Here is a 17102-nt window from a genome sequence, read left to right as displayed (position 1 = left end):
TATGTTATGCAAATGGAGAAGTACAGAATTTTATAGTTTTTCTTCCCGGCATGCCTAAGTGAAATAGAGGTACAGACAATACCTAGTATGATGATTAACTTAGAAACTGTGTGACCCAATGGTCTACACACCAATGATACTCCATATAAATGCTAGTGTTGTGTGCTTTGCTTTTGATGTCATGCAAAGGATAAGACAGCGTGTGCTTATAATGAGGAGGAAATGGAAAGATAGAATAACCAGGGATCTTTGTTGAATTAAAGTGGCCAAAGAAGCAGAAACATGGGAAGATTGCATTAGTTTTGAGAGTGAAATAGGAATCCCAATCAGCTTGGGAAAGTGATCATTGGCACTGATTATCATCAGCCTGGAAAACACTCTTTTTAGGGTTAGGTTTTACATCTGGATGTCTACCAGCATTAGAATGTCCCTCTGTTGTAGATCTAACAGGTGCGGGTTCCTAAGGACTGCTGGGAGGAGGTAATGGAATGCTGAATACAGCCTAAATTCCTTTGCTTTAGTTTTTAGTCTGGTTGACTTGTATTTCCTGTTTTGTAGCCAGAACAGAAAACAGTATTCCAGGGCATAACCTCGTAAGTGGCATTGCTGGAACCACTTGAAGCGTTTGTGGGAATCTAGGGAAGTTGAAAACCAAGGCAGAACACTTTCAGAGGTGCTAAATCAGGTCTATAATTCTCTTTTAATTGCCATAAACACTTTCCTTGGTGGTCTTCTATGAAAAGTAGTGACTGATTTATATCTTTCTTGTTCCTTGTGCCATTAAGATGCCAGCAGAACACCCCAGTGTCTTACCAACCTTATGTTGGTTCTCATTGACAAAGTCGTTTTTGTCTAATGACGTATGGATTGTTTATGAAACACTGCTATATCCAAGAGACGTTGGAGACTACATTCTGCGACATAGATATAATAAGTTGTTATTTACAGCTGACTTTAAAATTGTACACAAAAGTCCACATGGAGAAATCTTTTCATAGTGGTATCATCTTGAGAGGCTGAAGAGTGAATTCAATATCTCATACGCTATTAACTTATGTGTACGACATGATTCGTCTTTCTGGATTACAAGTCTTTGAACGTGTACATATATTCATTGTCCTGTAACGTCATGTATTGCATTTTGTCTTTGAATTTTATATAATGTTGACATTTACCTACTATTTAGTGTAACGATGCAGAACTTTGGTGAGGGCGTTTATAATAATATTTTTCATTTTCAGATGCTACCATTCTCTGACTTCGATAGTTGCAAATGGTAATCAAGCACTGATTCACTAACACAAGTTAAAATGACTGCATTAAGCATCTATGGACAAGCACCCAGAGCTTGCTTCATTGTCTTCCCTTAGGATAGTTTCGACTCCTTATTGTGTTATGTTCAGCCTGGAGAAGCTGAACCCATTAGATATTGTAAAATGTTGTAATGTTGAATTGATATTGGACTGTTATTCTTACTCTTGTATGTTGAATATGAGATGTCACTTTGCCCAATCCCTTGAAAGCAGCATAGGTCATAAATTTAATAAAATTTTGAATGTGGGTAAGCTATTATCTAGAGATCTTGGTGAGGACAAAGCTATTTACTTGTGAAGCCTGGTGAGGGAGGGGAAGAGGGAAGAGATAGGATAAGAAAAAACAAACAAACAAACAACTGTATCTTGGAGGTGAAAACATGAAAAAAGGAAGGAGTTTCAAAGTAATTTCTTAATTATTTCAATTTGGTATTTTTTGTATATTTTTATTGAAGTTCGATTTGCCAACATATAGCATAACACCCAGTGCTCATCCCATCAAGTGCCCCCCTCAGTGCCCGTCACCCAGTCCCCTACCCCCTGCCCTCCTCCCCTTCTACCACCCCTTGTTCATTTCCCAGAGTTAGGAGTCTTCATGTTCTGTCTCCCTCTCTGACATTTCCCACTCATTTTCTCTCCTTTTCCCCTTTATTCCCTTTCACTGTTTTTTTTTTATATTCCCAAAATGAATGAGACGATATAATGTTTGTCCTTCTCTGATTGACTTACTTCACTCAGCATAATACCCTCCAGTTCCATCCATGTTGAAGAAAATGGTGGGTATTCATCGTTTCTAATGGCTGAGGAATATTCCATTGTATGTATAGACCACAGCTTCTTTGTCCATCATCTGTCGATGGACACTGAGGCTCCTTCCACAGTGTGGCTATTGTGGACATCGCTGCTATAAACACTGGGGGACATGGGTCCCAGCTTTTCACTGCATCTGTATCTTTGGGGTAAATTTTCTAAACAAAAACAAGAACTTTTAAAAATATATTTTATTTATTTATTTGACAGAGGGAGAGCACTAGCAGGGCGAGTGGCAGGCAGATGGAGAAGGAGAAGTAGGCAGATCAGGGAGCCCGAAGGAAGTGAGACTCTATCCAAGGACACCGGGATCATGACCTGAGCTGAAGGCAGACACTTAACCGACAGCCACCCAGGCACCCCCCAAACAAGAATTTTAACCAAAGATGGATTTTCCTATTTGTTCCTTTTATGAAATATGGTTTCTAGACTTTAGAAATAGTCTTCTTCCCTTACTAATGTTTAATAATCGTCCATTTATTCACATTGTTTGGCATTGTGCTGAGTGGCATCAGTTTCTTCAGTTGAATATCTTGTACTTAGGTTTCTTGTGTGGCAACTTACATAAATTAACTTTGGATGACTTAGGTAAAAACTAAATAATTAGGCAGATAAATTTTGTTTGTATCTGGCCAAACTGTGGAAAGAGCTGAGATGTCCATCGACAGATGATGGACAAAGAAGCTGTGGTCTATGTATACAATGGAATATTACTCAGCCATCAGAAAGGATGAATACCCACCATTTACACTGATGTGGGTGGAACTGGAGGGGATTATGTTGAGTGAAGTAGGTCAGTCAGAGAAAGACATATATAGTTTCACTCATATATGGAATATAAGAAACAATATAGAGGATCACAGGGTAAGGGAAGGAAAACTGAACGGAAAGTCATAAGAGAGGAAGAAAAACCATGAGAGACTCTTACCTACAGGAAACAAATAGAAGGTTCCTGGAAGGGATGGAGGTGGGGGGTGGGGGTGGGTTAAGTGTGTGACGGGCATTAAAAAGGGCCACGTGATGTGATGAGAACTGGGTGTTAAAGGCAACTGATAAATTGATAAACACTTAATCTGAAACTAATGATGTACTAAATGTTGGCTAATTGAATTTAAATTAAAAAAAAGAAAGTAGAAAAGAGACAAAAATTTTCTAAACAGGATCCACACTTGTCTCATGCCACACTATTGGAAATATTTACTTCACAAGAATTCAGCTCTTTGTCTCTCTGTTGATTAATTTTGACACAGGATCTAAATATTTTTTAAAGTCCAAAAAATGTTGAGTATATACTTTTCTTCAGTGTTTGATCACCCAAGAATTAGTTACTGAACTATTTTATAACAGCTGATTAGGAGGATTTCAGTTCACATCTTTAGAGAATATCAAGGCTTTTCCGTGTTCTGGTGGCTCTGTGTAAAGCAACTCAGGTCTAGGAATTGGAGAACTGATGTGATCTGAGTCATGGTGGCTCAAGTCAGGTCTCTCTCTGTCTCCGTCTCTCAGAAGGGGGCCCACTGATCTTATTCCTAGACATCTCATGATTAACTAATCTTAGGTGGAGATTGCTGGACCACATCCATCTACTTTGACTAATAAGCCAGAGCTACTACTATCATGTTATCCAAACCTTCCTTTGCTCCCTCAGTCAAATGTCACAGTTTGAGCTTGGTCACTGCACTATTCCCATTGATATTGGGGGGCCATCTAACTTTAATGTCTCCCACCAACATCCTAAGAGAGAAACATTGCAGATGCTTTGGAAGTTGCTGCTTGCTCCCTCTGTTACTGTGAAGGGAAGATTTTCTAACATCTCAGGGGCACCTAACCAGGGCATATGAGACCAGAACATCTATGGTTAACCCTCCTCAGCATGACTGTCTCCTCCAAAGATTGAATTTAAGATTTCTCAAAGTGTTTCTAGTGTCTCAACTTCTTTAGACCCATCCATTATTAATTCATAGTTTGCACTAATCAATCCAGCAAACTATTAGACTATTTGCATGAACCAGCACATTAATTTTCAAGTCTCTGGTTAGTACAAATTCTACCCACTTTCTCCCTCACCTCCGGTGAAAGAGCCCTCAAAATTCATTCATACCAACATACTTTGCATTTTGCCAGTACATATCCAAAAAAATACTCAAATTTTTAAGTCAGTCTTCCATAAATTCTGCATCCACTTTGGAGCAGTATTTCTCTCTCAGCATGCTGGGTTCTGATTCTAGTAACTGCACTCATGAAAATTAGAAGCAGTATATAAAGGGAATTTAGCTTCCTCCTTCATGAAATGTCCTTAGGAGTCATGGTATTTTAAAACAAGTAGGAAAGAATTCTATCAGGGAAATGAGTGGATTTGTTTCCAATGCAAAGGTGTTTGGGGGAAAAGTGTCGAAAATATCAGGATATTGACATTGTTGTAAGTAACCTAACATGCCCAGATGCCCAGAGTTTATTTGTGTAAAAGATGTCAGAGGTATGAATTGACCGGTTTTGTAGTCAATGAACCAAAAAAGAAAAAAAAAATCATACTCTGAGGTTCAGTTTTCTGCAGCTTCATCTCTCAGCTATAAAATATAAGGAGTTATCTTGTATGGTGGCAGAAATTTCCTATATAGAGGTGCAAATTAAAAAATATGAGCTGAATTTTTGTTTTAAGTTATTAAAAACACTCATACAGTGTTGCAATGTTTTAACCAATCATGCCATAATTTTATCTCATGATGGTGCCTGTATAGTCTTATCACATTCTTGCTTTCACATGATTCCATTTAGCCATTGAATCAATGTCATAAGTTAACAGACAATTCACAAATGATATGGACATCTGGGTTTTATTCCCAAGATAAAATGGAGTTTCTTTTTTTAAAAAGAAATATTTTGGGCTAATTTTACCTGATGTGGTTATATTTGTACTCTGAAACCAATTTTAATTTGATGTTCTTGCCTGGGATTTGAATTGGAGAGAATAATGGTAAGAAACCTTAGCAGTTTAAAATGAACACTGTTGGTGACAATGACAGGATCTAATAAATGAAGACCTTTTTGTATCACTGCTTGTGGTGACATTTCACTGTCCTGAAATATTGGTGATGGTGATAAAAGTGTGGTTCCCAATACTGAATAGCCTGGTGGTGGCATTTCTGGCTGTGAGTCTGGATGTCCAGAATTAGATTCTACTCACTTTCTGAGTCACGTTTTCTACCTTTCTATAAATTTTGTGAATTTCCCCTTATGTATTTATTTTTTTAAACAGCTTTGTTGAGGTGTAGTTGACATAAACACTGGACATATTTAATATATGTAATTTAATGAATTTGGAAATATCCATACACCGGTGAAGCCATCACTATCATCAAAGTAGTAAACATACCCACCACCTCCAACAGTTTCCTCCTGCCCCATTGTTTTTCTGTTCGGTTTGGTTTTGCTTTGATTGCTTGGTTGTTGTTGCTTTTTAAGATTTTATTTATTTATTTGAGGCAGAGAACACAGAACCAGTAGGGAGAGGGGCAGAGGGAGTGGGAGAAGCAGACTCCCCACTGACCAGGAGCCTCCCTCTGTCCCAGGACTCTAAGATCATGACCTGAGACAAAGGTAGACACAACCAACTGAGCCACCCAGGCCCCTGTTGGTTGTCTTAATGGTACGAACAGTTAACATGGGATCTACCGTTTACAAATTTTAAGTGTACCCTAAGAGTCGTAAACTATGGGCACTTGCTCAGTGAAGTAAGCCAGCCACAGAACAAATAACGATTCCACTTGTCGAGGTATCTCAAGCAGTTAGGCTTGCAGAAATAGAGTCAACTGGTGGTTGTTAGAGGCTTGGAGAAAAGCAAATGGTGAGTTGTTCACCAGGTATCGAGCATCAGTTACCCCAGATGAGTCAGTTCTAGAGATCTATACAGCATAACGCCTATAGCCACCGATTCTGTACTGTACGCTTAAAAAATTTAGTACGTCTGATGTTATATGTTCTCCTTACTTCCTTAACCATTCTTTTATTGTTGAGTATTCACTTTATGTTTTTACTACTAATAAATGTCTTTTTGCACACATCCTTATGCACGACCAGATTATTTTTCTATATGAAATACACTCCCCAAAGCAAGATTTAGAACCAAAGTTTTCTGCATTTCGATTTTAGTAGATGTTTCTTAACTATTTTCCATAAATAAATATGTATCATATTGTCATTAGCAATGCACACATTTCTTTGTTTTACATCACCACCAGCACCGGGTGCCGGCAATCTTAATTTTGTCAATCAGATGGGTGAAGAATGCATCGCCCACTGTACTGTTGCACTAGGACACTTGTAATACTTTTGCTCTTATTGTTCTAATATTTGAATGTGTAAATGGGAATCAGAGCATAGATGTACTGTTTTGTTAATTCGGCCAGAAGATATTTGCCATTGCAACACTTGATGGCGAGTTAACCAAGTTAAATTTATTGTAACACTGATTTTTGGACTTCTTTCTTTGAGCAGATTTTATGATTTCTTTTTTTTTTAAGATTTTATTTATTTATTAATGAGAGACACAGAGAGAGAGAGGTAGAGACAGAGGCAGAGGGAGAAGCAGGCTCCTCATGGGGACCCCAGGATCACGCCCTGAGCCAAAGGCAGGTGCTCAATTGCTGAGCCACCCAGGCATCCCAATTTCATGATTTCTGTTTCTGTGTGTCTTCCTTTTTCTTTTCTTTTTTTTTTTGAATTGGTTATTTTTAACAGATTATTTTTAGTATTATTCCTAGAAATCTCCACAGGCTCTTTTAACCTACCAAGGGCCAATTACTGATGTTACATAATACTATTCATTCAAATTTATCAATCTATTTAATCCTTTCTTAACTCAGCATTCTTGAGCCATCATATATGCTTTTGGGGAGCATATTCCTGTTTCTGAAATATGCCTTTAATTTTTGTCATAAATATTTTTGAAATATTATACATATTCATTTAAATTTAAGCTTGAGTGAAAGGTAAACATATTCTAAAATTGTTATGCTATGTTAATTCGGGGAAGGAATGAGATGGTAGAGATAATTAATTGCTGTATTTTTTCAGCAAAAATAATACAAAATATAATATCATTTTATTATTTTAATAGAAAATGTGTTTGGCTTTAAACTATGGTTCTCTAAGTATAGTCTAGAAACTCCTGGGAGAACTGAAAAATCAAAACTATTTTATGTTAATAACAAGATATTATATCCCCTTTTACTTTCACTCTTGTACAATGTATAGTAGGTCTTCTTCAGGCAACATAGTGCTTGATATTGCAGCCAACCGAGCGAAGGAGCAGGTGAGAGAATCCAATCTATTATACAGCCCCCCCCCATCTCCTTTATCTATCCATCAGTCAATGGCCAGTTGGGCTGTTTCCATAGTTTGGCTATTGTATATAATGTTACATAATCATCAGGGTGCCTCTATCCCTTTTTATTAGTATTTTTGTATTCTTTGGGTAAATACTCAGTAGCGCAACTGCTGGATCCTAGGATAGTTCTATTTTTAACTTTTTGAGGGACCTCCATACTGTTTTCCAGAGTGGCTGCACCAGCTTACATTTCCACCAACAATGCAGGAAGTTTCCTCTTTCTTCACATTCTTGCCAACACGTATTGTTTCTTTTGTTGATTTTAGTTAATTTATTTGTTATGCTGGGCGCCATTTGACACTTTAAGATTAGAACCTTTGGCACTGAGCCTTGTATCATGCCTGGATACATGCAAAATTTTTTTTAATTAAAAACAATTCTGTGTGTGATTTTTTGACATCTTAAGTAACTCTGCTGGCTGGGGAGACATCGTTCCTCCTAGGGCTAGCCAATGTCAGAGACAACCAGCCAGGCACATGCCTTTGATAGGCAAACAACCGATCGAAGCCATATGTCCTCCATCAGGCCCTTATCTCCCAAAGAAAATATTCCTCTGCCTTAATCATTCCAGGGCCAGGTACTTGGCAAGTAGGGACCACCATTATAGTTTAGAGCCAGCAGAAATTATGCAAACTAGCCAATCCTAAACCATTTACCCTGCCCTATATGTCTTTCTTATGGAAATGCCAATAAAAACTATGGTCTAAGCTCTCCACTCCTAAACTGATTTGAGGAGAGAGGATCACTGAAGTGATCTAGCAATGAGCCATAGCTGATGGGGTTTCCTGAGTTCCATCTTGGTGTCTTTCCCTGTGACCTCCGAGGCATACGTTAATCCCTACCCCTAACCCCCTCTTCCTGGTATCTGTGAGCAAAATACATCTTCTTCTAAGCTTCTTTGTTTCCTTTTGTGGCTGCACCAACTTTACCATATCCTATCCAACAGGCACATTCTTAGAACAATGAATCTACACAGTCAGCAATCTACACAGTCAGCAAAATATTCCTGGAAATCATTCCACCTAGGATAGCTGGCATTACCACATACACATGTGGCTGAAACATAAAATACACATCACTAAGAATTTTTAAGTGTATCTCAACTGAAAGTCCTGTTACCTGGATCCAAAAATCAATCACCTCTTCATTATCACCTGACACAAAAGGAAATATCAGAGAATGGAGCCCAGCAGTTTCAATCAATTGCAGGTGATGTATTTTGCAAAATTTAAAACACATGACTAGATAAACACATTGGTAGGCCCTCCCACCCCTTAAGTGACTTCAAAGGGGATCATGCAAGTTGGAGGCATTGAATTTGAGCTTCTTCAGCTTCATGATGAATCTGCCTCTGATCATGATAGACCTTCCACCTCATTCATATCTTATTTTATATCTTCTAACAACTTTTTATAGTGTTCTTTAAAAAGTCTTACACATATTTTTATATTTATTTCTATGTATAACACAATATTTATTATAAAAGGGATGTTTTCTCTATTACATTTTCTAATTGATTATTGGTATAAAGAAACATTATATTGATCATGTTGACCGAGCTCAGAGTCCTCACAACTTCATGCAAGTTTTAATTTTATTTTATAGAATGTGATTGTGGGCAATTATGCCGTGTTAATGGTTTTTAACCTCCCTCCAATCCTTATCTATTTTCCTTATTGCATTAGCCGTAACCTGCAGTGAAATGTTGAAAGGTAGTGTTGGTCAGACATCCTTAAGTTGTCATGACTAAGGGAAATATTTATGAACTTTTACTATGATTTTAGTATAATATTTTTGGAGAAAACCAGAAATTAAAGAACATTCATTCTATTCCAGTGTAGTAATGAATCATATTTCTATATCATCGAGGATAACCATAAGTTCTTGTCCTTTATCAAGTGGATATATCTCATGCTGAATCATCATTACATCTTTACAAAAGGTATGTCTCTTTTGCATAATGTAAGTTTTATAATTAAATGTCTCATTTCTTTAGTACTTTTTCTTTCCAGGCTATTGGTATAATTGGGACTTATTTGTTTTGTCTTTTTTATTACTTAGGGGATATTTTATTTATGAAATGAGTTAAGTATCATTTACTTATTTTCTATTCTCTGCAACTGTTTCTGTGAGATAGGAATGCCTTTATGCTAGGCCACCCTGCAAAACTTTCTGGATGTGAAGGTAAAGTGAGATCTTTTTAACATTTAAATTTCATCTTTACTAAATTTTGGTATTTTTTGTAGGAAGTTATTCCTTCTTTCCATGTAATATATTGTTCAACATTTTGTATAATAATTAAAATTATCTATTGATTTTGTATTGTTAACAATTTACTTCTTTTCTGAATTCATACTGTGAGAGAGTTGTAATAACTGTTTATGATTCAGATGATTATTTTATTATTTAGTTTCATTTTAGTATCATTAATTTTCATCAGGTTATTTTTTTCTTGTTATTTTCATTCCTAAACACTTCACAAGTTATATTTTTTTCCATTTTAATGTATAAACTATTTGGAGCTTTATTATTAGAAGAGCTCTCCTGCCTACATGAACAAAACTGCCTATTATATGCTTTTATGATATTAATTATATCAATACATTTGTTGTACTAAATATGAGGTTTTAGCATAGGTTTGTAGTCCCATGACTTTGGCTACACTAAAGTGATATATCTGGTATATTTGTCCCAACTATTTATTTTTAATTTTCTATAGTATTTTCTTCATAGAAAAATCTCCTGTCAGTAACATATAGTTGGATTTTGTTTTACATTTTTAGGTACTTTAAATCCAAATCAAAGTGTTTTAAAAATAATTCATATTTTATTTTACGGTGGTTGAAATTTAGCTTTTTATTTATTTACATTCTATTCTAAAATTTTTAATTATTAAATAGGTAATACGTTTTCTTATGTGACAGATATTTAAATATGGTATTGGATTTCATTTTTGTTTGTTACACTGCTCCAGTTTGCCTTTTTGTTGTCAACCAAAGAAAGGGCATCACAGACATTCTTCTTTAAAGAGCCCAACTTAATGAATTGTGTTAGTGAACATAGTTTTCAGAAAATAATACAAACGGACTTGGGGGTTAGCATTCTTTCCTTGATAAGCTCTGCTGCAACCAACCAATCCTAAATGGGTACAACAAGAACTGTTACATATCAATTGTTGGCTTTACTTGTGAGTCTGTTTTTGCTTTTGCCTTTTTAAGTCTTGTCTTTGTTTTCTGTGAGAGAAATTTTAAACTGTTCTCCCTCGTGTATTTACAAAAGTATGAGTAGATTCTCAGTGCATTAACTTGCCTTGACACATTCTTTGACAGTTAATATGATCATTCCCTGAAACATGCCTATATTCGCTTCTAAATTTTCATTTTGCCAGCCTCACAACACAACTTGGTTTAACATCATTTCTGGGTTCCTAGAATCTTGGCTCCATTTCCTTTGGCTAATCTGATGGTTGACTAGTCTCACTGGGCATCAGTGACCAGGAGCTTTCGCTTTCTCAGAGAATCTCATCCTTAGCCACGTCTAATTCCATTTCTTCCATTAAGGACAGAGACATTAGGAATCCCTTTCGTTAATCATTTGGCCATCTTGTCCTTACTGCAAACTTCAGGAAGCGTGGTTTTCTGTTTTATTTCTGTTTTCCTCCTGATCTGAATTAATATATATTTTAAAACTCTTTGTTACTTTTGTTTTTATAGATATCTGGACTTTTCTACTCTTTTGAAAATGCTGAAAGATTGAAATCTGCCCTCGTTCAGATGTCAGTCTGCAAGCTTCTAAGAATCCTTCAGGGACTGGAATGTTCACCTTTTCACAACCTGGTCATGCAAACTATTTATGAAGATTGTAGCCTGGTTATAACCATATGGTTGAGAGACTTTCCCTTTGTCACATCCTACTCCTCTGCTACTATTTTAGTTTATTTGTAGACAGAGTCCTTGTAGTACCTTGTCTGGTCTGTCTTCCTTGACCTGTGCTTGAAGCTGTGAAACTCTTGCTAACAGTTATCTGAGTTAATCTAAGACCAGGTTCTTTCCTCTTTAAGGAGGAATTTAATTAGATTTTTATATAACAACAACAACAAAAAGATTTTTATACGACAGACTGTATATTTACAGCCCAATATATACATATGGTCACTTTTTGTGGGGGTCACTCTTGGAAGTTAATTTCTTTTTTTTTTTTTTTAAGATTTACTTATTTTTTCATGAAAGAAACACAGGGAGAGAGGCAGAAACATAGGCAGAGGGAGAAGCAGGCTCCCTCTGGGCAACCTGATGTGAGACTTGATCCCTGGACCCTGGGATCACGACCTGAGCTGAAAGTAGATGCTCAACCACTGAGCCACCTAGGCACCCCGGGAGTTACTTTCTTCTTTTTTAAAAAAGAGTTTATTTATTTATTCATGAGAGACTCAGAGAGAGAGAGAGAGAGAGAGGGGCACAGACACAGGCAGAGGGAGAAGCAGGGTCCATGCAGGGAGCCCGATGTGGGACTTGATCCTGGGACCCCGGGGTCACACCCTGAGCCGAAGGCAGATGTTCAACCGCTGAGCCACCCAGGTGTCCCCAGAATTTAGTTTCTTATAGGAATCTGCCATATTTATCTAATGTAAGAACATCTAATTCAAATAGACTGACCTACATCAAAGAAAATAAGTATTTGTAAATATTTAATGAATTAAAGTTAATTCACTATGCTTGGGAGGACAACGAGATCTCCCTTTTATTCAAACCACTATAATTTATTTTCATTTAAGTTATAAAACTGAATTAATTCCTAGAGAGAGAGGGATAGAAAAACTTGCAATGTTTGTGAGAATGGTCCTTCTCTCCTGGAAGCTGCTACAATAAAACCACAAAACAATGAATGAACCAAACAACAAAAGCAGCAACAACACGGACTATGGCAATTATCTACCCTCTGCTTCTGGTAACCACAAGTCTGATCTCTTTTTTCTACATGTTTCTTTTTCTTTTTTTTAATATTTCACAGAAAGTGACATTATATGGTATTTGTTTTCATTGATTTATATCACTTGGCATAATGTCTTCAAGGTCCATTTATGTTGTTGCAAATGGTAGGATTTCCTCATTATTTTAGATGAATAGTATTGTATATATTGCATGGCTTCTTTATCCACCCACTTATCAATAGACACTTAGGTCGTTTACAATCACTTTCATTGTTTGCAAACAACACTACTATGTGTATGGGGCTGTAGAAATCTTTTTGAGTTAATATTTTCATTTCCTTTGGTTGTACTCCCAATGGAATTTCTGGATAATATGATAGTTCTATTTTTAATTTTTTGAGGATTCTTTATACTATTTTCCATAGTGGTTGTGACAATTGACAATGTCACCAACAGTACACAAGGGTTCCCTTTACTCCACATTCCACATCTACACTAGCATTTGTTATTTCTCTCTCTCTCTCTCTCTTTTTTTTTTTTTTTTTTTTTGGATAATGGGCATATAACAGGTGTGTGGTGATATCTCCTTGTGGTTTTAATTTGCATCATCCTAATGATCAATGATGTTGTGCATCTTTTCATGTACCTGTTTCCCTTTTGTATATCTTTTTTTGGGGGGGAAATGTCTTTCATCTGTCATCTATTTTAAAATTGGGTTATTTATTTTTGCTAACAAGTTGTTTGATTTCTTGACACATTTTGGATATTAATCTCTTATCAGATATATGGTTTGCAAATAATTTTTTTCCACTCTATTGGTTATCACTTCACTTTTTTGATGTTTCCTTTCGCTATGTAAAAGCTCTTTAGGTTATGTAATCCCACTAGTTTATTTTTGATGTTGTTGCTTGTGCTTTAGAGGCCATATCCAAAAATTATTACAAAGACCCTCGTTTAGAAGTTTATTCCTATGTTCTTCTGTATGTTTCAAGTCTTAAATTTAAGTCTTTAACCCATTTCAAGTTAATTTTTATGAGTGGTGTAAGTTATGGGACCAATTTCGGGGATCCCTGGGTGGCTCAGCGGTTTGGCGCCTGCCTTTGGCCCAGGGCGTGATCCTGGAGTCCCGGGATCAAGTTCCATGTCGGGCTCCCTGCATGGAGCCTGCTTCTCCCTCTGCCTGTGTCTCTGCCTCTCTCTCTATGTCTATCATGAATAAATAAAAAATAAAATAAAATCTTTAAAGAAAAAAATGGATATGGGACCAATTTCATTCTTTTATGTGTAAATATCCAATTATCATTTTTCTTTCTTTCTTTCTTTCTTTCTTTCTTTCTTTCTTTCTTTCTTTCTTTCTTTCTTTTCTTTCTTTCTCTCTTTCTTCTTTCTTTTTTTCTTTCTTTTTCTTTCTTTCTTTTTCCTTTCTTTTCTTCTTTCTTTCTTTCTTTCTTTCTTTCTTTCTTTCTTTCTTTCTTTCTTTCTTTTCTTCTTCTTTCTTCAACATAGCACAACTTATTAAACAAAGCATCTTTCTCCATTGAGTATATCTGGCTCTTTGGTCAATTATTAGTTGATTTGGATTTAAATCTGGGTCTTCAATTCTCTTCCATTGTTTTTGTTGTTGGTGGTGGTTTTTACAACAGCACCATACTGTATTCATAACAATAGCTTCATAGTGTATCTTGAAATCAGGAACTGGATACCTCTTTCCCACCTCCTTCAGGATTTCTTTGTTTTTCATGGTTCCATGTAAATTTTAAGTGTTTTTTCTGTTTCTGTAAAGCATGTCACTGAATCTTGATAGGGATTGCATTGAATCTATATGGTTTTTGATAGTATCAGTACCTTAATAATATTAATTCTTCCAATCCCTGAACATGGGTTAGCTTTCCATTTATTTGTGTCTTCTTTAATTTTTGAAATATATATCTTGTGGTTTTCAGCAGAGATCTTTTACCTCCTTAAATTTATTTCTAAATATTTGATTGTTTTTGATGTGTCATAAATTATACCAATTCTTTATTTCTTTTTTAGAAAATTATTTGCTAACACATAGAAATGCTATTGATTTTTGCATGTTAATTTTGTATTCTGCAACTTTACTGAATTGTTTAGATATAACAGGCTTTTGGTTGAAGCTTTTGGATTTTCTAAATATAAAATCATGTTTCCTGCAAATAGAAAAAGTGTTATCTTTTCCTTTCCAATTCTGATACCTTTTATTTATTTTTCTTGCCTTATCACTCTAGTGAGTACCATATTGAATAAGAATAGTGAGAGAGGACACTCTTGTGTTGTTACCAATCTTAGAGGAAAAGTTTTCAACCTTTTATCATTGATGATGATGTGGGTTTGTCATATATGGACTTTATTTTGTTGACATATGTTCCTTTGTGACTAATAGGGCAACAGTTTGTATCATGAATAGATGTTGAGTTTTGTCAAATGATTTTTCTGTGTCTATTAATATGATTATAGGATTATTTCTTTTGGTTAATGTACTGTATCACTTTGGTTGATTTGCATATGTTGAACCACTCGTGCATAAACAAAGATAAATCACTTGATCCTGATGAACAATCCTTTTAAAGTGCTGATGAATTGTATTTGCTAGCATTTTATTGAGAAGTTTTGCATCTATATTTATCATGGATATTGACCTATAGTTTTCTACTAGTGTACTTCTGTGGTTTTGGCATCAGGATAATCTCATCATTGTAAATAAGTTTGAGAGTGTTATTCCTTTTTGATTTTAATATTATATTTTTATCATATGTATTATATATAGCATTATAGCCAATGAAATAAGAAAATAAATACATAAGGGGGAAGGATAATTATTATTTTAAGTTAAAACTATCTTCTCAATAAGAAAATTGTGTATGCATTAAGATGGCTGAATCTTAATTTGATATTAATATTTGAAATGAATACCAAATTGGGTTTAAACTTCTAGTTTTTTTTTTTTTAAACTTCTAGTTTTATGTGGTGTTGAGTTATCCCCTGCAACATGAAAATATTATTTTGCCATATATTTATTACTTGTCTTTTTACGTATGTAATAGTTTTATGAAAATTAATTAAAATCTTGCATCAATCTTTGTACATGACCATGTTTCTACTGATCATGAATGTTACACAATCAATGAAATATAATTACATTAAATATATTTACCTGTACATAATTTTAGGAAGATTGAGCTTTTCTTTTTGACTTGACAATTAACTATATTGTGGACTTACAAACGAGGGCACTGAAATAACTGTGGTAAACTAATTAAACAGAGGGAGCACGGCAATCATAAATAATTATTTGTAGCATAATTTCACACTCATTACTACCATGTTATCATGAATTACAAAGAAAGGAAGCAACCATATTAAAAACTCAAAAAAAATTTAGAGTACAAAATACCCTATTAAGGGTATGTTTTAAAAAATTTTTAAAAAGATTTTTATCTATTTATTTGAGATGGAGAGACAAAGATAGAGTATGAACAGGGAGGAGAAGGAGAAGCAGACTCCCAGCCAAGCAGGGAGCCTGATGCAGGGAGAAAAAATAAATTGAGCCAGATTTATAGGTTGTGCTTCATGTGACACAAGCACTGGCTGGAAATGGACTACTATGGCAGCATCCTAGTCCAACTCAAAGTTATTTCCTAATGACACTTGTAAGGAAGATATTATTAACAGACATACCATTTCCACCTGCATAGTTATTTTCTTGTCTGGAATATAGTGTGGGACACATATTTACTCTGATTTAGGGCCAGTGGACTAGTGGTTTACGTCGATAACCAGGAACTTGAATGCAGCAAGAGTGAAGGATTACTGACCCCGTGGTCTGTTAGTAGATGAAAGGACTTCCCTGAATGATAAAAGGAATTGAGAATATTAATTTCTCACAAGACTACTGAGTAATTCATATCAAATATGGATCAGGTTATCAGTAACCTGGTAAAGGCAATGACCCATTATCTTCCAGATTCTTTACCATCTACTTTATCACGGGTTCTCAGCAATAATATAGTCATGGTAGTAGAGCTAGGGTTCACAACATGGATTGCTTAATGTGGTTGCCCTGGTAATTACCTTCAGTAAGTGCACAATTTCCTGATGATGGTCATCAAAAATATACGGAGAAAAACAAAATGTTCATTGATGGATGGAAGGACCATGTGACATATACATCCAGTGGAACATTATTTGGCATAAAAAATGCAGGAAATTCTGCCACAGTGACAACGTGGATGAACCTGGAGACCATTACAGTAAGTGAAAAATGCCAATCACAGCAAATACTCTATAATTCCAATTCTAGAAGGTATCTCAAGAAACCAAGCTCAAAGAAAAGACAAGAGGCCAAGCTCATAGAAGCAGAGAGTAGAATGGTGATTGCTTGGGGCTGAGAAGAGAAGAAAATGAGGAATTGCTATTCAAAGGGATTCAACCTATTTAAATTACTCAAGTTGAACATACTCTAGAGATGCTGTATAACACTGTGCAGAGCTACCATGCCCTATTGCACACAAAAATTCCTTGAAAGGGTAGGTCTCATGGTAAGTATTCTTCCTACAACAAAAAATGTAAATATCATAACCTGGGGCTACCAGCCAGTCATCATGCTTCAGTTTGAACACTGGTTTTTCCATCAAGGATGGGT

Source organism: Canis lupus, chromosome 27 (assembly GCF_003254725.2).
Source record: "Canis lupus dingo isolate Sandy chromosome 27, ASM325472v2, whole genome shotgun sequence".
Classification (NCBI taxonomy): domain Eukaryota; kingdom Metazoa; phylum Chordata; class Mammalia; order Carnivora; family Canidae; genus Canis; species Canis lupus.
This window is presented reverse-complemented; position numbering follows the sequence as displayed.